Here is a 27,138-nt window from a genome sequence, read left to right on the forward strand (position 1 = left end):
CAGTCGGCATCATAAAGCTTCATGCAGAGCACCAGGTCAGATGAGGGACGTGAAACCCAAGCATTCCTCCCCTGGACTACTTCTTCACCGGGAAGCAAACAGTACCATTCCAATAGGGCTTAATCTGACAAATAAAATCCACAGTAATCCCAGCAGCTTTGGTGGATGATGAGGATCGAACCCCTACGTGTGCCAGGCTTATACAGTACAAATAAAGCTACCCTTGCCGCCTTCCCTGCCTGTCCCCTGCCATCCTTATTTTTATACCTCTTTCCCCGCACATTATCAGTAGTTAGGTCCAGTTACCCCTTCTCTACCTGGCTTTTCAATTACCCAGGCTTTCCCTGTCTATCTCTTTACCTGTCCCTGCTTTCCCTGTCCCTAAATTCTTCTCTCTGTCCTGTTTCTCTGTCTTTTCTACCCAGTGCCCTCTTCCGCTGCTTCTCTTGTATCCTTTCCTCTTCCCTTCCTCTCCAGGTCGCTCTCTCTCTCTCTCTCTCTCTCTCTCTCTCTCTCTCTCTCTCTCTCTCTCTCTCTCTGCCACTGTCTTCTCATGTAAAGGACGGAGAGAGGGTCATAACACCTCAGGGGGAAGAAGGAAGGGAAACATAAGGGCAACAGAAGAGAGAAGAGGGGAGAGGAAGAAATAGAAGTGGGGGAGGCGAGGAAAGGATATGAGAGGAAGGCAGCTGATGCAAGGTGTGAGTAGAGTGGAAGAGGAGCATAGACGAGAGGAATAAAAGGAAGAAGGAGCGAGGAGACTGGGGAATAGCAGGAGAGAGGAGGAAGCTGGTGAAAACTGAGGGGAGGGATTGAGAAGAAGGGAGTAGGCTCTGTGTCTAAACCTGAAGCGTATAAAGGCACGTTGAGTTCAAAACAACCTTCACATCGGACTCTGCCAAGATGAAGGTGAAAGAATATCCACGATGGGTTCTTTGCTATAACTGAACGACATGAAACGTTTAGGACTGTAAGCTAAAATTACTGATATTGTCTGCCAAGCTTGTATTAATAAAAAGAAAGGAGGGAATATCAACGCGCATGATTCAGGTGGGGTCCAGCAGTCCAGGTGTGGCAACTTGGTCACAATTATTGAGACCTAAATGCTGATACGTATCACAAGATTGAATGCTGGTTCAGCAAGGGAACATATTTTTGAAATTTTGGTACTACTTCACAAGCCCACCGATGGTACAATGAGAGTCTTCATATTCAAGAAACGTGAGGGACAACTGTTACCCAAGAAGGTGCCAAGATCTGCACACAGTATCCACTGCAAGTAAGAAACATAGGCAACGCTACTCTGTTGCAACCCTCCATCTGACCAAGCACATATCCCCCACCTCCCTGCACACCTACCCAAGCACATACCGTAACAGCGCTTACCTCCCCCCCTCCTCTGTATAGCACAGAGACATTAAAACTTAATAACACCCTCTTCTGTCTTTGTCAGGAATGTATAACCTGGGCCCTTCAGATTGCTTACGTAGGTCACACTGAAAATCTCTGATAATTTTTCTTTACTTTGTCGTTATTTAAGACACACAATTCTACCTATCAAAAGGCACCAGTTTACTATAAGACACATAACGATGGGAAATTTCATAACTCCATAGTGAACACTTTCTGAGTTCTAGCTTCAGATTCCTTGCGCAGGTCACACTGAAATCTCTGAGATTTTTTTTTTTTCGCTTTCAACAAAATTACTCATGACACAGCATCCTACCCATCAGAAGGCACCAGTTCACTATCAGACACACAACTATGCGAAATTTCATGACTCTGTAGTTAACACTTTCTGAGATTTGCCCCGGAAACGAAATCTTTACGCCACCTATTCTTGTTGATCCCAGTGATAACAATATCCTCCTCTGTCTTCGTCAGGTGGAAGGTAAAAAACAGAAGGGTCGAACTCGTAACAAGTGATCCCAGAACACTGAGACACAGCACTGTTTAGAGGTCAAGAACCATTTAACACATCGTAGTAGTAGTAGTAATAGTAGTAGTAGTAATTATGATTATTACAGTATTAATATTAGTAACAGTAGTAGCAGTGTTAGTAGTAGTCCTTATTTTATATTATTATTATTATTATTATTATTATCATCATTATTACACTCAGTGAAACAGAAGACAGCGGTTGCAGACAGTAGTACGGTGAAAGTTAGGAGGGAAGAACAGATACACGGCATGGATGGCGAAACAGCAGACAGTGGCACTAGACAGGGGAGTGGTGTAGGTTGGGAGTATGAGAAAGGGACAGACACACAACACACACGGTTAAACAGTAAACACTGGTACCGGTAAAGACAGTGGCATGGCGCTGGCATAGTTAAATCATGTGGACAATTAGGGAACTCAGCCTCACAATAGCCACAACAGATTATCCTCCGAGCATAAGGCCAGCAACAAATTAACCCAACCGAGCCACCAAGTCGTGCTGGCTAGAACAGGCTCGCATCTCTCCGAAGGGGGTAATGTTGAACTGTTTTTGACCTGCAGTTTATATTCATTTCATTTTACCCAGATTTGCTTCTTATAGCCTTCCTGGCAATAAACAAAAGAGAGGGCGAAAGCACGAATTGTTGCACATGGATGCTGGCTCAGTGCCGGGCGTAGCATGGAGGAAGCTGGGAGAAAGAATTAGGAGTGAAGGGGACGCAGCCAGTGAAGCTAATGGCTTGAGGGAATTTTTATAGGGACGGAGAAGGGGACGAATCGATAGCAGGGTAGAAAGAAAATGGAGAGATGAGAAAGTAAACTGAGTACTGACAATGACAAAGCGGAAAAGCTAAAGAAATGCAGTATTTATAAAGAAATTGATGATAACGTTTGCCCTCCATAATTAGCAGCATCTCGTTAACGCCACGAGTCGCCTGCTTCACTACGCTCATCACTCGCTTAATCCTTCAGACCCAAGACTTCTTTGTTTTATTTTATTTTATTACAGCGAACGTTAGACTATGCTCGTCATCTTAGGAAATTTCTATCCTTCGTACTGATGAATTTAATGGACCCAGTATCTAAAATCCTCCAATTTTTAAAGTGTTTTTGAAAGCTGATTAAAACTGTCTTCCAATCGTTTTCATCCTCTCACTCACTCACTAAATCACTGTGCCCTGTTGAAAGATAGAGTCCAGTATTTATGCGTTGTGCATTGAGGGATGGGGGTATTGGTGGTGTGTCTGGAATGTGCCTTAGGTTTGCATGGTGGGCATCTGTTCCACTGCATACCTGCCTCGCTCAGCAATATCTGTTAATACGATAGTGTGGGGAGGTGCAGAGCGCTGGGGTGTGCGTCTGGGGATGTTTAAAATATATGTGTAGTATCCACCTAATCAATTGCGTACCTGCGCCATGGCGGAGTAGCTGCAGGTGTGGCACAGAGGGACAAGGGAAGGCACTGGGCAGTAAGCTGTGCCTGGGACAACCTATGAGCCAGAAGGTTCGCATTTAAGTGCCTAACGATTAAATTATGGTTTCTTTCCTATTAAAATCCTGCAAGTGTGAGTGCGGCTATTAAAGGTGCCCTCTGTCTTGTTCATTTGATTCCGGCTACCACTAGAAAATCTTATTCAGTTTACGATAGACTTTTCGGACAGAATTAATATACAGTATATAGCCTAAATCTATTCCTTCTACGGTAAAGATGCATAAAGTCGTTGAATAAGGGTATCTTAAGGACTATAGCAAAGATTAAGTGGCTAAAGTGACTAACTCCGGTGTGTTGACCAAAGTACTGTATATGAAATTACATCCACTGTAAATCTAAAAATACAATGGAAAATGGAAGCAGGTTCGAATTTCCCTGTAACTAATCCCTAAGACACCTCCTTTGCTTCCCTGCCACTTCACTAATCTCATTTAAAAAGCCCCCAGCATGGAAAGCCTTTATGGGGAGGAAAGGCAGCTCACTGACGATCCCATGGGAAGTATTATAACAATGTTTCATGTTAATTAATGGAGGGTTGCGCTTGCTAGCATTCCTACCAAAGACGTATGTGGAAGCAGAAACAAAGGAGTAAAGATTTCGTTGGTTAGTAATGTAAATAAGGGGAAAAAACGTAAGCATGGAGAGGACCTTTAGCGATTTTTTTCCCCTGGATGCTAGGACTGGTGGCTGTGCGGGAAATAAGCAACAAGGGAAAAAATATGTATTCTAGTAAATATAGAGAAATGCAGGAGGTAAGCACCATTAAGAGAGAAAAGCAGAGACAAGAGGAGAGACTGTGAGGAGAAGGTTGAAGGGGACGAAAGGGAGAGTGTTGGAGGAGCAATGTTGTACTGAAGGGTGCGGGTAAGGTGGGAGAAGTTGTGCGTGAAAGGGAACTGGAAAGTGAAAATGCAGAAGAGAAGGGCACAGCAGGGATACCTCAACTACGTAACGCAGCTAAAATTACTTAAACCTTCCAGTATGACGACGTCTTTCTTGTATTATTCCTTTACCATTAGGCGATTCTGTTGACTGACTGGAGCCCTCTCGTCAAGCAGGGATTGGAAACAGTCATCATTAACCTCTTCTTGACAGTAACATCACTCATACATTCTTCTTGTTACCAGAGCAGAGTTTTATTCAACTTACTGAAGCGTTCACCTTGAGAAAGGGTTTGACTTTTAATATCGTACACAGGCTTGATTGATGAATGAATGGGGGTTTCGCCCATTGCTACGGTTAGTCAGTCACTAGTGTACTTGGTACATCCTTATTTTTGTGTGTGCTATTTATAGATTCTATCCACTCCCGTTTATGCAACGCTAGGAATGGGGTTATGATGATGATAATTATACTTTACTACCACTGGAACTAAACAAATTCCATAAGAACTTATTCTCTTAGTATTACGAAGTCTTTTCTTTACGCGTTACAACAGTTATTCTGCTTGCATGTGTTTTATTTAATTAAGGAAGTACCATTCATACTGAAGGAGTTCATCATCGAGGAGCATTTTTTTTTCTTTTTAAGATAGGGATAATTCTATTTGTTATGTCCCCTGACATCGCCATAATTGCACTAGATATTTCCTACACTCCTGGGTGCCATACCGTAGAGAATATATATGTACACAGGTTTAATGTTTCTCCTGACAATGATCGATGACTGTTGTCTTTTAAACTTTTAGATCCACTGGTGATGGAGATTGTGTCTCCGAAACGTTTGGATTAATAAAGATGCTGTACATCACAACGTTGGTACTACTTTTCCAGGCAAGACACTCTCTCTCTTTCTCTCTGTCTCTCTACAGAGAGAGAGAGTACACAAGTCGAAGTGACGATATATATATATATATATATATATATATATATATATATATATATATATATTTATTTATTTATTTTTATTTATTTATTCATTGATTTATTTATATATATATATTTATATTTATTTATTTATTTATTTATATATATTTATATATAGAATTAAATGAAAGACCAGGGCCTGAATAAACGGCAACATCATCGTGATTTATATGGCCGACGTTTCGGTAACAATACGGACCACCTTCGGAGCCTAAAACGTAAAAAGTCGAAACTGTAGAGCAGGATGAACGAAGACTACAGTAATTTTAACTTTAAAGTAGTAGCCATTAATCATACAATCCTGGTAAACACTCGTTACAAAATTGTTACTTCAAAATAAAGCAGGGTCGAAACCCCGTCAGCGATTGTCAAATCTAGGTATATAAACAGCTAAGTGAAATACCTAGCAGTAATCAGTATACCAAAAAAAAATATTGTGGTGCACACTATTTATATGGTATACCGATTACTGTGTGTGTATATATATATATATATATATATATATATATATATATATATATATATATATATATATATATATATATATATACCGTATATTCCCCCCAATATGTCTAACATATAGCTCAATCTTTTCTTACTTTCCTCCGTCTTCCTTCCTCCATTCGTTTTCATCGTTCCGTTCCCCGGTCTGGCTGAACTCTTTTCTCTGCCGGCTCTTTCCACGTCAACAATAGAAGACTGAAGAGTTTCCTCCCTGCGAACTCTTACATTTTGTGGAAGTGAACAGCGAGATGGAGGAGAAACGGCTGCAATGGAATCCAGAGCGACAGTTGAGCAATACTGAATTTCTCGCCGACTGGCTCTACAGTGAAAGAAGCACGCAGTGGGCAAGAGTTGGCGGCCAAAATAAACAAAGTCCTGAAAGTGGGCAAACAATATGTTACAACAGGGTTAGGAAGGCTCCGGCTTCCTCTGCGCATAAAGTATTGGGCGTCGGAGAGGGAGCAAAAAAAACAACAGACTCCGGAAATGATGTAATCGAACTTCACAGAATTCTGAGGAGAATGAGAGCCCCCAGAAAATGTTGAGCAAGATAAATGACATCTGTCTTCGTTGTGGAGTAGGCTGGTTTTAAGACGAATTCGTTCATAGTTTTTTTTTCTCTCAAAAATAATTCCATATTTTTTTCAATCAAAATTTTCATAATTGGTTACCGGTACCCATACAGGATTGTACTGTTGCATATTATTACTTTAATATATATTTCATGATGACTTTGTCGCACACAGCCCGTTTTTCTCCCAAAATTAGTTTGTACGGTACTTCTTGGCAATTTTAAAAATCATAGGATAATTTTCGCCTATTTTCGTAATTCTTCTTAATTAGGCTTACCGTCATAAAATTCTTGGTAAAGATTAATGATGAAGCAAACTTATTTAATAATAGCGGTATGATTGTCATTTCAGTAGTAATTTATTACTAAGAAGAAAACCGAAGACTGAAACCCTGAAAATGTTTCCCCTTTTAAATAAAACCAAACAAATGAGAGCAATAAACAGGACCCTTTGATTTCGAGACACCTGAGCATATTGTACAGTACTTGAACGAAGTGGTTGAAGGTCGTGGCCAAACGGAAAGACAAAACAAAGGACCATTACTCCAGAGCTGATAATACTTAACCCATTGGATCCCAGGGGTGCTGGGCGAGGCATGGCGCTGGGTGGGCACTAAGCGTACCGCCCTCCGCCTATCCGATAGGTCCTATCGGCTCATGGTCGCGAAACTCGTAGGTCCCTACCCGGGGGTTCCCTACTTTATAAAGACTTGAAAAATCCCAGTTCTGTCCAATATTCCGGACACTGGGCTCCAATGGGTTATGCATTAGACGGACCAGGAAATTGAGTTACTCTGGCATTAGAAGGCCAGACACAAATAGGTCAGTATATGAGAAGATACGAGTAGTTGGACCATCATAAAGGAGGAGGTGTGCAGACAAAGAGTTCAAATGGCTGTTAATACGTTCCCTCCTTGGCTTACCATTAACTCTTCCAGCAAGTTTAATTAAAACTGAATTAAATTTGTTTGAATTTATTCATACAAATGACTACAACGGAAAGTACACAACAGTAGACCTCCTAGTCATTTTACGTGGTGAGTCGCGGTGGTGATGATAATAAAAACACCACGATCGATATTCAGTCGTGAGATGCGTGTCCACCTCTCGTCTGGCCTCAGCACCACTCCACCACCTCTCCCCTGCTCTCTCTCCCACCCTGCCGCCATAACTCTCCCGCCCCGTCTGTTATCTGGGGATATTAACACCGCAGAATAGTTCCCAAAGCTAGTTTCATTAGTGTAAATGGCTCTATAATTATCGTCTGATGTACTCCTCCTATGTTACTGTGATACTGTTAACGGCAGCGACGCCAGATTATAAAGGTAGCATGCTGAATAATTATAGAACAAGCAGCGATTCGTTGTTTTAAAGCCATTATACCGTCTCACTGTCTCTGTTGCAAGCATTGTGGAAGGAGGAAATAGTAAGACAGGTAAAGGATGAATTACTGAGATACGTAATTATTTTCATACATGCCTATATCACTGATCTTGGCGATTTTGTTCTGTGATTATTTAGCATGATGTCTTTATAATTTGCGTGGCTACCGTTAACAGGACCACAGTAACATAGGTAAAGTACATTAGACGATCTTTATTTTGGCCATTTAATTGAATGAAACTTGCCTTGGGAACTATTTTGAGGTGGTAATGTGTCTGATAGATATTGCAGGAGCGTTATGGCGGCAGAGAGAGAGAGAGAGAGAGAGAGAGAGAGAGCAGGGGAGAGGTGGTGGAGGGGTGCCGAGGCCAGACTAGAGCTGGGCACGCATCTCAATTGTAGGACTGATCCGACTCTCAGCATACAAGAGGAAAACAGCATCTCTCTCAAGACTCACTTTTTCCTCCTTTAAACCCACAACGTCAAGAATGATTGGCTTTGCTATATTGAAAAACTGTCCGACACGATGGCAAAACAACGTCTGTGACACTGCATAGGACTGGTGGAAAATAAGCATGAATATAAACCACGTACGGTAATCATATCGATACATTGTAGGCGTGACATATACAGGAATTCTTGTTATATGCATCGGCCAAACTACTGTCACCAGCCAGTATAAATGCATCCACTATTTTGCTCTACCATCAAAACTCTTGTCAGTGTTTAGTGTACCGCTGCTGTCCTCGTACCATTATCTCCCTCAACCGTAGTACTGCCATCACTGCACCGCAATATGACTTCCACCATTCTACCCCTCCGCCATAGATCATATACTGCTGCCATTCTTTTGTGCCTTGAAAATACTTATCATTACACTTTGTCGTAATTCATTCAACTGTATTTTAACTGCCATTCAGCTACAGCTCTACACTTCTGCTATCATTATAATGCACAACAATAATACCACCTCCATTCTACTGTACCTCTATAAAACTGTAATCTTTCTACCCTCTCTCTATAATGCCGTTATCATTCTACTCTGCTGCTGCAATAGCGCTTTCATTCTAATATATCACAATAAAATATCCAGCACAGTTCCCAAAATAATAATAATAATAATAATGAAGTAGGTTAAGACATTGTTGGGGCAATATTCAAAGAACTCCCCATTCCAGATGAAAATACGTTTGTTATTGCAGACCTAATATTAAGGGCCTTTGGTGTGACAACAGTTTTTTACGGATTTGCATTTATTAAGCTCCTTTTCCTCTTCCTCCCGGGCACCAGCTCAGTTCATATTCATTCAAGCTTTTCTAACTTGGTAAAAATCGTGGTATAATACTGTCCAGTGCAACCCAGTCAAAATTCCAGCTGATGGTGTGACATTGTGGGTTTGTCGCCACGTCCAGAGAATACCTTATGGTGGTATGTGTATATGAGGTGCCAATCGTGTGGCTGAGAAACTTTGATATTAACATTCTTTTCTCAACGAATGGGTGCGCTTGAAATTATAATACGGCTACCATCGGACTGTTACACGGAGAAGGGAAAGGGTTAGATAAGCTGATGATCAGACTATGGCATGGTGGGAACCGATCCAGTTCAGTAACTGCATGAAATGAATCATCCACTGAGGAAAAAAAAAAAAAAATGGATCTTATAAATGTAAAACAGAAAATGTTGTGTATTTGTCTTGCTGGTGATACGTGAACTCACAATAAATCATCATCATCCAATCCTGTGTTACGCCTTGAGGAGCGTAGGAGCCCGGGGCTAGGCAAGTTGGCCCTGGCATTTTTGAGTGACCAGCCTTACACATCCCTGAGTGGCATTAAGTGAGCAATAAACCTCAATCACCCCTTGAATATAAACCTGCACAGGCTCAATCCGACTGGAGCACCTTAATTACCCACTAAACAACCAGGCGTCATAATTTGGTTATATGGTTACCACCCAGCCCTGTCCTGTAAATGGTTTCCTGGTGCACAGAAAACCATTTGGCATGTCACTCAGTGTAAAGTCACCCGTAGACAGAAGGTAAAGGAAAGAATGAAGGAAAGAAAGACAGAAGAGGAAGGAATGAAAGAAGTAAGGACGAGGGGAAAGGGCAGTCATCCGAGAGCAGCACTACATCGAGTGAGTGGATGGTGAGCGCCCACACCTACCAATATATACATAACAAATAAATATATAAATATATGTACATAAATATATGTATATAAATATATGTACATTGTCTCATTAACAGTACACAAATTAACACAGAGTAGAGTGTTTTTTTTTTTTTTTTTCACTTCCATCGCCAGCAGAGACTACCACCAAAAACAGACTCCACGCAAATAAATGAATGGAAACAAAACAGTAACACGCAAAGAAAGATGCCCGGCACATTAAATCACTGAAACACAAGAGACAACACATAAAGCCCTGCTCAGTAGTGGTGGCCTTATCCTCTCCTTTCCTATCCCAAGCCTTTACCCTCCGTTACTACATCCCTCTAATTCCCATGTTACTAACCTATCCTGACCTCTCCCAATCCTTTCACTCCCTAACCCTAACCCTCTCCCTCTGTCACCCTTATCTCCCTATCTCACCGCAACTCTCTCTCTCTCTCTCTCTCTCTCTCTCTCTCTCTCTCTCTCTCTCTCTCTCTCTCCCTTCGCCACCCTAATCTTCTCCTTCCCGCACCCCAGCCTCCTCCCTTCCTCACCCGAATCTTCTTCTTCGTTCACCCCAAAATTCCACCTCATTCATTTCAATCTTCCATTTCCCTCACCCAACCTCTCCCTCCACCTCATACTATCCCTCTCGCTCCCTTTTCTTGCCCTGTTTTGCTTGCCTGGAAATGGTAGCTTCCCTGCTTCTCTTATGCATTCATTTCCCATCAATGGTCCTCCTTAGCTCCTCCCTGCCGACCTTTCTCCTCCTACCTGCTCCTCTTTTCTTCTTTTGCACCCCCTCGTTTCCCTCCACTCATAGTTCCCGCTCCCTATATACCCTCCCTGCTGTCTTTCTTCTTTCCTCATTACCGGCTGCGTAACACCTCTTACAAAGTGCTATATTTTGCCTATAACACCTGAACAGTTCCTTATGAATTAGAGATGTGATGTTTATCGTTATTAGAAAGAAATTAATAGCATAAAAGAGACACCTATTTTCACAACTGTGGTCTTAGTTACATTAACACCTACCAGCGCCACCGCTGGCTAAGAGCACCTAAACTCTTGACACTCACAGTTGCCGCAGAAACAGCGCTAAAAAGTTGCTAAAAGCTTTCTATATCATTATAGAAAATGTAGCAGATAAGTTTAACTCACGTCAGTCATCTCAGCGCTTATACTCGTACTTACCATACTACACCATAAACTATCACAAGCCCTGAGAGAGAGAGAGAGAGAGAGAGAGAGAGAGAGAGAGAGAATTTTGGTAGGAATGATGCTCATCGCCAGCACACTTTATGTATCGGTATCTGTCCAGACGAGGTTGAAATGTAAACATGATAGCACGTGTTTGTGACATCAGTTTAAAAATGACATCGATTTCGGTGCCGGATATGGACACGTTTTCTTCTGTCAAGAACCAAAATTTTTCTGCTCTATAGATATTATCCATACTTATTCGATAGGTTATACACTTTTTCCTCTCTCTATTGTCATCTATATAGCTCTGTGCGCCTAGCGACGTTCATTAATGCTTTCCGCGTTATGCAGCGATGGGAGTGGGGGGCTCAGCACAGCCAGCAGGGTGAGCAGGCCAACAGCGGCGCCGGGACGAGCCAGTGTAACTCGGACCATGGCGGAGTGAGGGGGAGCGCCCGTTCTGTGGGACAATACCAGTGTTGTGAGTGTTTTGCCTCTGGTGTTATTGAACTATGTGATTTAACAAGAGGTGTCTTGGTGGTAAGACTGACCCCCCAGGCCTGGTGTTTCGGTTCATTTGAAAATTATTAATGCCACGTGCGTGCGTGAATATAAATGAGGATTATTACGACGAAGCTGAAGTTAGATGGGAAAAAGACTGACCACGCTGGTGAGGGGCTGGTTGCTGAATGTTAACTTTCTCGTGGAGTGTATTAGCCAGTAAATGTGAAAGAAGTTTGGATTACTCCACATGAATTGCACTATTTTTTGCCCTAAACATTTTCATCAGTACCAGATGCCCATCCTATGCTGCCAGCATTATTAGATCATCGACTGTCAGTGCAGATTGAATCTTATTTCTACCACTGATCTTCCGTAAGAGGAATAAATAATAAAGTGGTAGAAAGTGTAATAAATGAATGACTAACCCAACCCTGTAAATTAAAAAGTCTTGCGAATAATAGTCTCGTTTGGTGATTACAGACTATTATATCGTGATGACATTATCAATATACCTCTTCATTATATCTGTGTGTGTGTATTATTGACGGAAAAGTACCGGTACATCTGGCTAGGAAATAATTTTTACACTATACCCGAAACAGCGTCAGATGTGCAGAGAAAAAGCAAACATTTCAGTACAGTAATTTTCACTGCGAACTGTTTATTCGACTGTTATAATATGTACGAGTATTTTACTGATATTTATCTCATCTGCCCGACCACCACTACGGATATTGCAGTATAGGCCTATGGTTGCAGCGTGAACACCTATACCACAGCTCTCCATGTACCTGGCGAAAATCCCCTGTCGGTGTCGAGACTAGGATATAGAAGTAGCACATTGTTCTGAAAAGGTAAGTAAAGCACTTTCACAACAATCTTTGTTATGTTGGATGTCTCCGTCGCTGAATATGATCCGTAGACTGGAGCACAGATTAAAAAAAAAACGATAGCATCATCGTACTGAGGGGTAATACCCATTTCATTGTCGAATTAGTAAGTTGATGCGCAGAGGCTGCATTTTAGAAATGGTTGTTCATGAGACACACTACCGGTACGTATTTAGATACTTAAACGGATTATTTTTTTTTTAGTACCCTTCAGTTTCATAGTCATCTTCATTTTTGTTTGGGGGGGAAAAGGGGGGAATTGATGAAGGCTAATTATTTTCAATCTGCCACATTTTATCGCAGATCACTTCGTTTTGTGATATCCTCTCTTATCCTACCTGTGGCGGCAATAAAGGAGAGCTGGATGGGACGTCTATAGAGTCCTTAAATTACCATCATCGCAAGTCAGTCCACTACAGGATAAAAACCTCTCCCATGTTTCTCAGCCATTACCTATATACTTTTAGACTGTTCCATCCAAGCTCAGCATATCATCTGAATCTCAGCTAGCTGTCTCATCCACTGTCGGCCCCTATTACTCCTCCTGGGTTGCCACTTGATACCCTGGTTATCCATCTGTTGTCTGTTCTTCTAAAGAGACTGCCAACATCCATTCATGCATTTTGACTGCAATATATCCTCAACTTCCGTTTGCTATCCAGAAACCCCTTTTTTAACAACATATATAATCCTTTCCAACCTCCTCAAAGCACTCCTAAGTTTACGTTCCTATTTTTTTTTTTTTTTTTTTTGGGGGGAATACTCGTATTTGCTTCTGATCTCTAAGTTAGAACAGGACAAATACCTTATATGAGAGTCTCGTTTTATGTAAAGGTAATAGTTTGCCTTTCTTGTGATTACCCTACGCCCTCCAACCCATTTCTTCACCTTGTTGGGGGGAAAGGATACGTCCCCAGTATCCCTGCTTGTCGTAAGAGGCGACTAAAAGGGACCTTTCTTTCCCCAACCTTTTTATTCTTTCTTTCCTCTGCATCTCTTCTGTCCTGCCACTCTTCTTAATGCTTCCGTGTTTCTTCCGGCGTTTATATATCTCTCTATTCCATTCAGGTTACTATTTGGTTTCATGACATCAACCGTTTAAGGACCTCCCACTGACGTTGACCCATCCTCCCGTCCTCGGTCAAGCCTTCCAACCAGCTAACCAAACAAGCCACTTCATCGTCAAGCCTCTTTAACGTCAAGACACTTCATCGCCAAGCCACTTCATCGTCAAGCCTCTTTAACGTCAAGACACTTCATCGCCAAGCCACTTCATGGCTTGGTGTTTTATTTATTTATTTATTTAGTTACTTATTTTATTGCTTCTTTCCTTCCATCCCATTTCTGTGCCTTGCTTGAGTTCACTGTCATGAAATGTGTCTGCCTTAACTGTCTGTCCCAGGGAGGCTGTATTTATTTCCAAGCATATTCTGCTTAATTTCCCATTTTTACTGCAGGGCAATGAATATGTTAAATGTTATTATCTTTTTTGTATTCATTTCCAAAGTATCATTCAGACTACTATAAATTCGTTTAGCCTAGTTCCTCCCCTTATTTTCGTACGAGGACTGCAGTGCGTCGTCTGTAGATCTAAGAATGTTCAGTCGTTCACCATTAATGTTATATCCTATATGCCCTCCCAATCTAAACCGAAGTCAACGGTCAAAAGTATTATAACCAAAACGTCATGGCCTCATATCATAGAGAAGCTACCGTACCGTACATAACCAGTCTAACCATATAGTAATATGCAATGGCAGCAGCATTATATACCTCCTGTCGTAATGACGAGAGGAAGCAACTGCACGCATAGAAATTTCTGAGGTCAGTTGGGGTAGAGGCTATTAAAATACTCATCGTTCTTTAAATATGAGGAACAGGTAACAAGGCTTATCAATTATCATATGAACACATATCAACGAATAGTTCCCCATGAAGAAATCCACTCCGACTTACTGAGTGTTAGCTAGATGTACCCAGTTTCTGAAACTATGCAAATTTTATCTCTACCTTCCTTTCCGTATGCTTGATCCTCCTACTCCATCGCTGTCAACATTTTCTGTTACCTGTTCTGCAAAGGACATGACTTAGTTTCTAACAGTTTTTATTGTGCTCACATCCCTTACTTTTGTCTGTTCCCTTCTCCAAGAATGTCTGTTTTATCTCCGCCTAACACCTAATATACACTGCAGTCTAATCCTCTCCACTCCACTTTTTCTGAGAGGACTTCTCCCAAGCTTACGCTCCAAGGACTTTCCATCATCATCTGATCACCATATGAAACTTAACATTATCATCCTAATCCTAGTCCCGCAATCAACATCTTAATATTCATCTTCCTAATCCTCGCCACATTATTATAATCACAATCACCTTACACTTCCTCATCACTGTAAGCTATAAGCATCAGCATCAACGTAACCCTAGTCACACTGTTATCCTCCCAACCCTGAAATGCTCACCTTATTCCCTAGAAACTTTTTTTTTTTTCGGTTAGATTAAGATATACCCGATGGGTGACAAACCACAAAATGAGAATTATTATCAGAAAATGCAGCGAAACTGGCTACATCTTCATTCACTCATCATTCCAGCTTTCAGAATTAGTTATGCCTTTCTTTATGACTTTTTTTTTAGTTTCATCTTGCTTCCCTCATGTGTTTTCATGAAACGGAGGAAAGACATCATAATGAAGAGGTTATTATATGCTAACTCCCCAAGTTCTAAAATATCTCTCAAATTTGGCGAAATCCTCTGAGGGTAGCTAAAAACAGAGGCTTCATCGTAGTAAAGGTCCTGATACGATCTGTAGGATACTCCATTACCGTACTAGAAGTCCCTTTTATGTCCCTGCTCTCGATGGGTACTGTAAGCAGGCTAGCACCTCATCCATAGCGATGCATTTTTGGCTAGGGCTGATGAATAATCTTTTGTACGTTTCTTATGCAGAGTTTTTTTTTTTTTTTTTTCGAGGAAGAAGGAACCAAAGGCCATGAGCCCGCAGTAACAGTTCCCTCCAAGAGAAAAACAAAATACAATATAGAGCCAAATTCAAGATCCGATCATTTTGAGATGCCTGGACACACTGCGTTTGAAAGACTGGAGATCATAGGCAGCAGGAAATACAGACAGAGGGAGACTGTTCCAGAGTTGACCTGTTGCATAAATGAAAGACTGGGAGTAACGGTTAATTCTTGCATTAGAGAGTTGGACAGAAAAAGGATGAGAGTCTGCTGCCAGACGGGTGCTACGCGCCCGTCGTAGAGGTGGAGGAATGCAAGCAGACAGTTCAGAGGAGCAGTGACCATTAAGGTAGCGATAGAAAAGAGATAAAGATGCAACAGTGCGGCGAAGAGACAGAGGTTGAAGGGAGTCAGTAAGAGGAGGAGAGTTAATGAGACGAAAAGCCTTTGACTCCACCCTATTGAGAAGAGCTGTATGAGGGGAGCCTCCCCACACATGAGAGTTGTACTCCACACAGGGGCGGATAAAACCCCTGTATAGAGTCAACAATTGCGCAGGGATAAAGAAAGAGCGGAGTCGGCTTAGCACACCCAATCTCTTGGAAGCAGATTTTACAAGAGATGTAATATGATCTTTCCAAGATAAGTCCCGAGTAAATGAAACCCCAAGCATGTTCAAGGATGATGTAGGATTAAGCTGAATATTATTAAACATTAGTGGGTATACCTGTGGAAGATTTTGTCGGGTTGAAAGGTGTAAGAACTGAGTCTTAGATTCATTAAAGACAACCATATTATTTTTACCCCAGTCAGAGATACGAGCCAAGTCAGACATTAGGTGTGCCATAGCCTCATCCCTTGTTTGTTGAAGTAACTGTTGAGATGGGCGTTGCGGGAACCGAATGGAAAGGTGAAGGGTGGAGTCATCAGCGTATGAGTGGATAGGGTTAGATGTACAGCTTAGAAGATCATTGATGAATAAAAGGAAGAGAGTTGGTGATAGGACAGAGCCCTGAGGAACACCACTGTTGATAGGTCTAGGAAAAGAACGATGGCCGTCTATAACAGCGGCTATAGACCGACCAGAAAGGAAGCTAGCGATGAAGGTACAGATAGAAGGATAGAAACCGTAGGAGGGCAGTTTGGAAATTAAAGATTTATGCCAGACTCGATCGAAAGCCTTTGAGATGTCAAGTGCAATGGCAAAGCTTTCGCCAAAGTCCCGAAAGGAGGATGACCAGGAGTCTGAAAGGTAGGTGAGAAGATCGCCAGTGGAGCGTCCCTGACGGAACCCATACTGACGATCGGAAAGAAGGTTGTGATAGGAAAGATGCCTTAAAATTTTTCTATTAAGAATTGACTCGAAAACTTTTGAAATACAGGACGTTAAAGCAATTGGACGATAGTTGGAGGGTTGGGAGTGGTCACCCTTCTTTGGGACTGGCTGAATGAGAGCAAACTTCCAGCAAGAAGGAAAGGTGCAAGTTGACAGACAAAGACGAAAGAGTTTGCCTAGGCAGGGTGTAAGCACAGAAGCACAGTTCTTGAGAACAACAGGAGGGACCCCATCAGGCCCATATGCCTTGTTAGTACTGAGGCCAGTGATGGCAGAAAATACATCAACTGAAGAAATTTTAATGTCAGCCATGAGGAAGTCAGAGGGGGGAAGTGATGGAGGAACAGCACCGGAATCGTCTAAGGTAGAATTGGAGGAGAAAGTCTGTGGTGATATAGGATGGAGTTATGTAACGGAATAGGACAGTAAGGTGTAGAAACCAAATAAATCGCTTAGGAAGGGGTGTTAGGGAGCTTCATTAATCGACGAGAATACGGGCCTTAAAAGTGAAGGATATTGGCAAGAAAAAGATTTTACTATAATGAATGAGTAAATGATAAAACTGGGAGGGGTTGAGGGACATATGGTATGGGAGAGAAGCCCAAGTGTGTCACCATAAGGCTGGATCACTGGTTATGAGAGAGAGAGAGAGAGAGAAAAAGAGAGAGAGAGAGAGAGAGAGAGGCTTCGTAGGATACGGATTATTACAACGAGAGGTATGCTGTTTTCTTCGTCATTTTTTTTGGGGGGGTCAGACTATCACGCGGTAATTAATAGTGGTTATGATTCTGCACCGTTTCTCTCTCTCTCTCTCTCTCTCTCTCTGCTGTATACTGCCAGGATTCTGTCCATAATTAATATTGAACAATTAGGTCATTTCATTCCTGATTTCAAACAGTATTCTTGTTTGCATGGGAGGCCTCATAAGGCATTTTTTTTTTTTTTTTTTTTTTTACATATAACACTGCTTTTTTCTTGTGTATAATGTAGGCCTGTATCGATTTCATATTGAGACAGTGTGCGCCTATAGCAAAAAAAGTAAAATATTAATGAATGTGTAATGTGGCAAAGAAACAAGGTATGAGGTACAAGTTCCCTTTGCCAGTGAGAATACGACCCTTTGCTTACATGCACCACACTCGGCTGTGTGGTACTCAGTCAGATCATGCTACGGATTAAAGGTGCATGTTTCACCGACTGGCGATTGACGGTCGTATTCTTGCCCAGTACCGGTAATGTACTCTCCAGCTACTTCACAGTAAAATTTCAGCAATATTGGCATTTTTTAGTGGACGAGTGAGGTATATATTGTCAGCTTTTGGTAACATGTATATAGAGCGTTTAAATATTTGTATAGGATAGAATACAATAATTATAACAACACTGATATGAATTTCATGCACATAGAAGTAATATCAGTGTCTGCGTACGTTAAAAATTTTGCGGGATATTCAGATTTTATTTTTATTCCATGATGCTATTCCCAACTTTTAATAAAACTGCTGGGAGCCCCTCGGTATTCATAGGTTATTTCTGAAACACACAGTGAGAATAAAAGTGTTGCACAATTACATCGCAATGTGGCATGCAGTCTGGCTACATCATGCTTCACTCACATAGTATGCTATGTGGTGGCACTCTTTATTTAGAGGTTGTCAACATTCTCACAATCTTCCTTTTAACACCTTCACTACCGTACTATGGCATCTGTTCAACTTATTGTCCCCAGCAATTTACGAAATTTTCGGTACGAGAACTTTTTTTTTCTTTTTTTTGTCATCAGCTTAAGGAAAACCTGTGCTGCTTATGAGAAATCCTAAAGCTTTAAATAGTTGTGAATAAGCCTACAGACGCATCCGTGAGAATTTAGTGAGCTGGATCAATTGGCTAGGATTTAGACTGGATATCAATCCATCATTATCCTGCTTCTCTTAGGCCATGTGCTCATTGGTCTTCCTAATTATGCCTTAATATCCAGTTGTCTGCTATATATGTCTTTCTGATATTGATATAGTTTGCATCCGTAACATATAAGACTATATTATTGTGAGATAAACTAAATAAATCGCTTTTGAAGGGGCATCACGAAAGCTCCTAAACGGTCTAAAATAGTCGCAGTAGCATCAGGCTTCCTCCGCAGCCCCCCTGGAGGAGTAGGACCAGTGGCGTGTGACCACTTTATGAAGGGCTCTTACCGTTGCCAAAATGAACCCACTGAGCTGCAGGAAGGGCTGCTTCGGGGGCGGAAATTGGCGCTATTCTGTCGTGTTCCTCAGAGATCCGGCAATCTGGACGTAGTGTATGGTGGTTCACTGGCAAGGAGAGGAGAGTCAGCCAGAAGATATTAGTGTACAATATGTTGTCGTTACCTGCTACGGGTGCTTAGGAGAGTACATTAAAGGAACACCAGGAACTTGGTGTGTCGGTATTCTTGACTCAGAAACCAACTAAGACTCCTACTTACCAAGAAATGACTTTGAATGAAATGTAATTACTTACCGTTAGAAACACTGACAGAGACCCCTACACTAAGCTACCCTTAGCCTACATTAAAGAGACAGAGAGACAAACAGACAAACAGAGAGAGAGACAGAGACAGAGAGAAATTTCACTTGACCGGTTGGCTTTTACCTGATACGAGGCAGCTCCTGTCTTGTGTATAGCTACCTGTAATGTATATTGTTAACTCGGCTACGAGTTGTCCTCACCTATTCAGACCTGCAGCAGAATAGCAGAAATACGTGAGAAATTCTCGTCAGTCAGTTAAGTGTGTTCTTGGTAAGGTACTTGAATAAGTGTGTGATGGTTACGGTATCAGTGCTCAATTTGTGACGTGTAGGAGTGCGTGGTGCCCTCGACCCTCTGTATATGTGTGTGGACAGATTGCTGGATCTCTGAAACTGATTTCTTGGCAAAGACTTTGATCACTGGTGGATGTAAAAACAATTGGTCATAGCCAGAAATACAACGGCGAGTCAGTTCAATCGATGTTTTACCTTCAGTCAAGCCCACTGGTACTTAATCTTCCCAGGGTGGCTCCCCCTTCAGAAGCTTGAGTATGTTGCCACAACCTCTCCCCCACTCTTCTTTCTTCATTGTATGTCCTTCAGTTACTGGCACCACCTACTCCCGCAATACGTAAGAAATACTGTACCATATATAAAATGTGCACTTCTTTTACATCTATCTGTCTATTTATAGCCAGATGTCTCAGTCCTGTCAGCGGTGGCCACAAAGAAATCACCCGTGCTTCACCCGTCCTCTGCCACTTGGCTGCCCTCTGTCCAACTTACACCCTCCTCCATTATATACTGTATATCTCACCCATTCCTCCATCTCATCCACGGCCTTCCCCATCCCCTGCTCTCATCCACCCCATTCACATACACCGTGGTGAAATTGTGAATTTCTGTAGTTATTTATTTTTTTTTTTTTTAATGCGAGGAAGAAGGAACCAAAGGCCGCGAGCCTGTAGTTATTGTTCCTTCCAAGAGAAAAACAAAATAAAAGAGAGAGCCAAATTCAAGATCCGATCATTTCGAGATGCCTGGACACACTGCATTTGAAAGACTGGAGATCATAGGAAGCAGGAAATACAGACAGAGGGAGACAGTTCCAGATGCCACAGAATTCTGTCACTTGAATTCGTGAAGCCAAGCTTTTTCAAGCGACATCTGATTAATTATCTGATTCTGAAAAGTAAGAATGCTGCCTTCTTCAGTCAAAAGAGGGCGGGACTGAAGCGAGCACGTTTTGATCGTTCGGGACAGGTCAGTCAACGAACTGAATCTGAGTTACATGCATTTTACGGTATATAGTATCACTGGGAGTAGCACAAGAAATAAAAAGAAATGTAGAGATTAGAGAAGTTAATCGTCCCATGTTGTTGATATAGTCTGCTATGTTATTGGATGTGATGCTGAGCAAATGTTCACGTCAGTGCCTCTTTCCAATGATAATGTTCATCGACGAATATCAGATATGTCTGAAGTATCAAACAGGTGATTGTTGAAATACAAGGAGCATCTTAGGCATATTTGCAATCCAGCTTGATGGGTCGACTGACGTGGCTGTTTGTGCCAAACTCCTGGGCCCGTATTCACGTCAGGTAAGGAGGCTTCCTAGCACCTCTTCCCTAACGATTTATTTCTGGATAAGGGTGGTTAAGATTGTGTTATTTATAAGGAATATAGTGATATAGGAACGATTCATGCAACTCAGAATAAGGCAAATCCTGAACAAGGTACCATATCTTGACTGTTTTCTTCATAGATATCCTCTGGCATCTAAAACTCTCCCACCAGAGTTAAAATTAATACATGATGATGATGTGCACTTGGAGAATACCATCAAGTCAATTGCCCCAAATACACGACGCTTCCACCTACTGTGCCAAGAGTTTGGAACAGATGAAGTAGTGTTGCGGTGCTGTTTCGCACCGAGGTTTTCTGGTTGTCACGGGGGAATGTGGTATCAAAGAGTAATAGTGTAACTGAAGAAGAAGCTTTCCAAATTCTTCATACGTGACAACAAGACAAAGTCACTAGAGTTCATCAAGAAATTGTCAGAACCTGTGGTTCCAGAAGCTATCCTGCTTTAGGTACAGTACATAATCTTGTCTAAACTAGTTAAACTTATGCCTGCAAGGCCGGTTTACCATAGTACATGTAGGCTAATTGATTTCAGGGACAAACCAATATCATTCAGCATGAAGCTAGAGCTGTGGAGAAGGAAGGTAAAGACGAAAATCTTAGCATGTGTGGACACCCTAGTAAAGGACTTGATAATAGTAAAGCCACAGGAAAACTAGAGCTGGTGCATCTTGTGCAAACATCTTTCTCTCCGGCGGATAGAGTTGCAGTGTTATTTCCCCGAACTGAGCGAGTTGGAATCGTAACTGATTAAAAACCCAGTTATTGTTAATATGCACTTTCTCCCAGATAACATACAAGAAGAATTCCCAGTGTGCGTGAACAACTTTGTTGCAGAAAGTGAATTTGAAACACGTCCCTTAACTAAGTATTGATCTAAAATGAGTGAGCTTTACTCTGCCGTAACTGATGTTGCTGTGAGGTCTTTGCTAATGTTCTCTGGTACTTATCCATGTGAGCAAAGATTTTCAGTGCTGTTTAACGTGAAAAGTAACACTGAGCACGGCTTAATATGGAGCATGACCTTCGAGTAGGCCTATGCTTGTATAATATTGCTCTTCGAACTGAGAAAGCTACTTTGCTCAAAACAGGCACAGCCCTCACAGTGAAGTGTAATCCTGGTTGTATGCATGTTTGTGTGCAATAAGGCGTGAACGTTGTTGATGTGTAGCCTATGTATGAATTCATTTGTATAACAGGGTGTGTAGTTTGCTCATGGGTATTTATGTACCGTATTTCTGTGTATAATGAGGCATATACATTTCTGATATGATGTCTGTATGTTTGGTTGAAGTGCAATATAGTTTCACTTTCCTGTGTTATAGTAGCATTATACACTGATTATGATGTCATCTACAGTTTCAGCTACGGTATTTGATATTATCCCTTGTAGTGCAACTAATGAATTATTCTTAACATATTACCATTGTGTATTTGGTGGGGATTCGGGTAGATGGTCCGATAACTCAGGGAGTACTTGGTTGAAGACAGGTTGAGAACCCCTGTTCTAAAGTTTATTTTATTTTATTTTATCTTTTTACTTTCAGTCAACATGTGATAGGAAGTTTGGCAGTTATTGTTACCTGGTTTGGCAGTTTTCTCCCAGTCTGTCTGCACATGTTTCAGTCTCACAGTCCACCAGCTTGTAAATATATTTACTGTGCACCTCTTCCCGTGTCATCATTAATCGCTTCAGAAGGATGACAATTTTTAACTGCGTTGTGAATTACCAGAGGGCTGTCTGTGTTTGTCACTTTGTCGTTTGGTTCCTCTTCTTGTTCATCTGAAAAGGGGAAAAGTTTAAATTAATTCATCGCCATGCCAGTCCCGGACAACGTAAAGCATCCATATTCACAAGGTACACTACCCTGGACTTGACACATATACTTCCCACTTCAGTTGCAATCTGTCTGTCCAGTCCTCCTCACCCCTGCACATGAAATTTCTCCTGTCTACCTGGTGCACTCATTGCTGCTCTGTTCTGGTGAATATTATAAGTGGACTATCTCAGTTATCATCCGGCCAACAACACTTATATATGGTATTTACCGGACATACGGTACTTACCTTTATGTAGCCCATACTGTCGTCCCGCCTTTGCACATCTCGCCCTTTCTTGAAAAGCCTTAATCAAAATGTCTCAGCCAGTGCACTGATGGAGTTAAGATTTTAGCACACTTCTTCATAGGCTTGGCCTAAAATATGCTGTACTTTGACCTGATCACCATCTCGGCTCGTCTTTCCTACTCTTGTCTACCCATTTCTGATCTGATGTATTCTGTATCAGGGAACGGTGTCTTTAGCTACCAGCTGACATACAGTACCCACATTCGAAGGCAATATTTCCCCACCATGGCATTCCGATTACTACCATCCCAACTACCGCATTTAATCTTGCAATGCCTTCAGTAGACATATCCCAAAAGCTGTTTCACCCATGGAGCTGATTTTAGACCCACATCTGTATATACGTGAAATGAAACACGTAGCTACTGACCTGATCATCATCCCAGCCTCTCCCGCGCACCCCGTCCCTTCCTCCCCACTCCACACATTTCTACTCCGATAAAATGACCATCATACAAATGAGTGTCTCTACGATTTGCCACAGTGTCCATAGTCCCTGAATACCATAGCTTATAGCTTCTCAAGTCGTGGTTTTCCCACTTGGATATACCTCTCAGTTGTATGATACATTCCTAGGCAATCTCTCTCTCTCTCTCTCTCTCTCTCTCTCTCTCTCTCTCTCTCTCTCACCCCAAAGAGAGCACCACACTGTCTTAAATTCCTGCATTAAAAAAAGTGGGAGGGGGAGGATTGCTAAATGGCGTGGTAAGCAACTGTATGTGGCCCATTGAAAGAGGTGACACAATACGAATATCTTGGCACGGCTCTGTTACCTTGACAATCCTTGTTTTCCACTGAGAGGAGACCTTGATGTGAAGTACTAATGAAGGCAGTATCGAAAATTCTCTCGTAAACTGAATATAATCATTTGAGTGCTACCAGAATTATAATGAAAAAAATAAGGCATCTGATTCAAATGATTAATGTCGAGGTAAGGGGATGAATGAAAGTGTGTGGGAGGGAGAGTGACTCAGACGTTAAGGAAAACAAACACTCACTTAGCGTAGAAGATGGGATGGAATTAATCTCCTTAGTTCGATGACCTGATGTTCATTTTTAAATAGTCCTCTGGAAGATACTTTACGGGTAAGATTAGCCCCCTTGTAGAGAAAAAAGTTATTGAAGATATGTCTAATCCCTTCAAGTCAAGAAGCAGTATCGTAACGTAAATGTGATCGTCTGGAGGTAGCAAGAATATAATACTTAAATATGTCATATGATTATCTGTGTACAGTGCTCACTTAGGATGAGGTGTCTCTCTTACGCTAAGTGAAATCTGTCAGTCACAAGAATAAAATAAAAATGGGGAGGAGGGGAAGTGGCTCAGACGGTAGTTAAAACAAACACTCACTCAGCGCGGAAAAAGTTGTGATGGGATTAAATGCACTCTCGCTACCAGGGATCTCTCTTACCCTCGTCAGTCATGGGACATTAGTATTAATGTAGTTGGTTCTCATTACCGCGAGACAATTTTGTTCATCCTAGGAAAGGCCACTTAGTCAAGGAAAAAATGAGAACTACTCTGGTATCTAGCCCGTCACATTCGAAACGTCTCTTCTAAGCTAAAGAAAACCGTCTGGAAATAGCAAAAATAAATAAAAATCATCATAATGAAGGGATTAAGTTGAATTAAGTTATCTGGTCGTATGATGAATAAAATACCGGTACAGTAAAAGTGTTGGTGAAATTGAGTGGTTTAGTTGTGCCTTAGAAATGACAAGTAGGGACACTCAGAGAATGCAACACCCTGCCCCTAAATGTTCGACAGTTTCTTAAACGTTTGGTCAAAAGGCTGAACATCAATCTAACTATGGCCTGTGAGCTTGACTTTTGACTTTTTTTTTTTTTTCTCACATGTAATCACTTTCCCTGTGATGGTCGTCAATCGTTGTTTCAGAGTTGGTGTAATTCCATCCAAGATTTTCTTTAAAATTATGACCCCAACATTGTCCTTTGGCCTTTTTCTCCAGTATATTGAATCAGTTGTTCCTCTGAAGGTCCTCAGTCATTATGGTATTCCAATTTTGGTGCAATTCCATCCAGTATTTTTTCCACAATGTTTCTAACAAACACACAAGTAAGCTGAGCTCCTTCAGTTCAAAGTCTCTCTTAAGCTAACTGAAAGCTCCTGAAAACAGTTGAATATAATACAAGACAGAGGGCACCTGTGATAACAGCATTCACACGGTACAATGACCCAGTGAATGGGTGAGTCGGTGACCTGGTTAGAGATATCTTTGAGTAGCCTATCTCCCCTTCCCCCATGAATGCAGTAAAACATGACATCCGCTTACTGTAGGGATTAAATGCAATATCATAGCGAAGGATATGATTTCTGAATACACTCTGGCAGTAGGAAGAAAACACGACAAAGGAGACCTTTGATAGCTACACTGACCACAAGCAGAGTTCTAGGGGAATGAAATAATTACTATTGGTTAATTATTTCTGTGATGCCCTTCTGGCTCACAGGCCATCCCATTACAGCTAACTGCCCAGTGTTCTGCTCTGCCCCTGGGTATCATACTTATGGTTATTCCGGCACGACGCATGAAGCTCGGCTACGCGGGTGACCACAGTAGAAGCAGACCACACATACTCGTACCACAGACACAACCCAGACACGGTCATGTGGACACTCCGGTGTTCTACCCTGCCCTTTCATGTCGTATTCATGGCTGTTCCGGCACGACGTAGGGACACGGTGAACTGATGAACGCCACATGCACCTCAGACACACCCTAAACAAGCTGAAAACGCACGCTACATGCACCTCTGACAAAACACACACAACCTATGCTCAATCCACATCTTCTAAGGTCTGTATCCTAACCTTCAGAACGGCACAATGAGTGACTGGGTAAGTGCATGAATAAATGAGTGAGTGACACAGTTCGGGACACAAACTGGATTTGCCTAACCCTCCCCATGGATGTGGCAAAAATGCTTTTGGATGAATAACTGCTTCAGTATGAGAGAACTTTCCTGGGTTGGAAAAAATGCAGATAAAAAGAATACGGTAACTTTTGAAAAGAAGTCATTACGCTGAGAGCGTAAGGCTTTGTGAAATTTGTTCAGTAAAAGTGGTAGAAAGTATAATAAGAACCTAATCAAATGACATCATTCATCATCATAATCACCTCATTTCTAGTGTTCTGCATGTGGAATGGATAGGATTTAGAAATAGGATATACAGAAATATAAATCTGGGTTTGTCATTACAGTAAAAATGGGCTGTGCATTCACGAATTCGTCAGTCGAGTCTTCGAATTGAACGTCAGTAAAGTTCTGTGAACTGCCATCTAAAGTTACTCCCGTTCTCTACGTTAGCTCTTCTCGTAGTTGAACAAAACCGTCTTTTGGTGGCGAGAATAAGGTATGATGTTATTATCGTGAAAGGGTTACTGATGTTTGTTTCAAACCCCTTCTCAACGAGAAATGTTCACTGGGCTAAATTAAATCTTCTAATGGTATAAGAACAATATAAGAAAGACATTTTCGTATTGGACGGGGGTAGATACTATCAACTCCCTTACGCCGTTACGCTACTTCTCCCGTGTCCTCGTCTTTTCCTGCATTTGCACTTTCCATTTCTTTTCCAGTCACACCATCTCTTTCCTTCCCTTCACCCTTTGTATATCCCTGCTCATCTCGCACTCTCCCCTTCTTCCCCTTGAGTCTTTTGACCCTCTCACATTCCTCTCTTTATTCTCTTATCTGCTTCCTTTCTCTCTTAACTGTATTTATCTCCTAAATTTTCTCATACCGGTACATGCCAGAGTAGTTTAGTTTTTATTTTCCTTGCAGCTAACTGACTATTCAGTGACCGACTCCAGCTCTCAAGGGAACAAGTCACAGATGGCCACCTCTGTAGTGACATTTCTTTGTTGGTGTATAAACCAACGAAATCATCGCTCTCTTGTTTCTGCAGTTGTCATTGGCAGGAGAGTTACTAAGGAAACATTATTAAAATAGTTTCTGTGGAATTCTTAGTGAGCTCCCATACCATTCCAAAACAGGTGTCCATGATAATGATTCCTCAGAGATGA

The sequence above is a fragment of the Coenobita brevimanus genome, chromosome 63 (genome assembly GCF_032717465.1).
Source record: "Coenobita brevimanus isolate Jiangsu-jjx chromosome 63, ASM3271746v2, whole genome shotgun sequence".
NCBI lineage: Eukaryota > Metazoa > Arthropoda > Malacostraca > Decapoda > Coenobitidae > Coenobita > Coenobita brevimanus.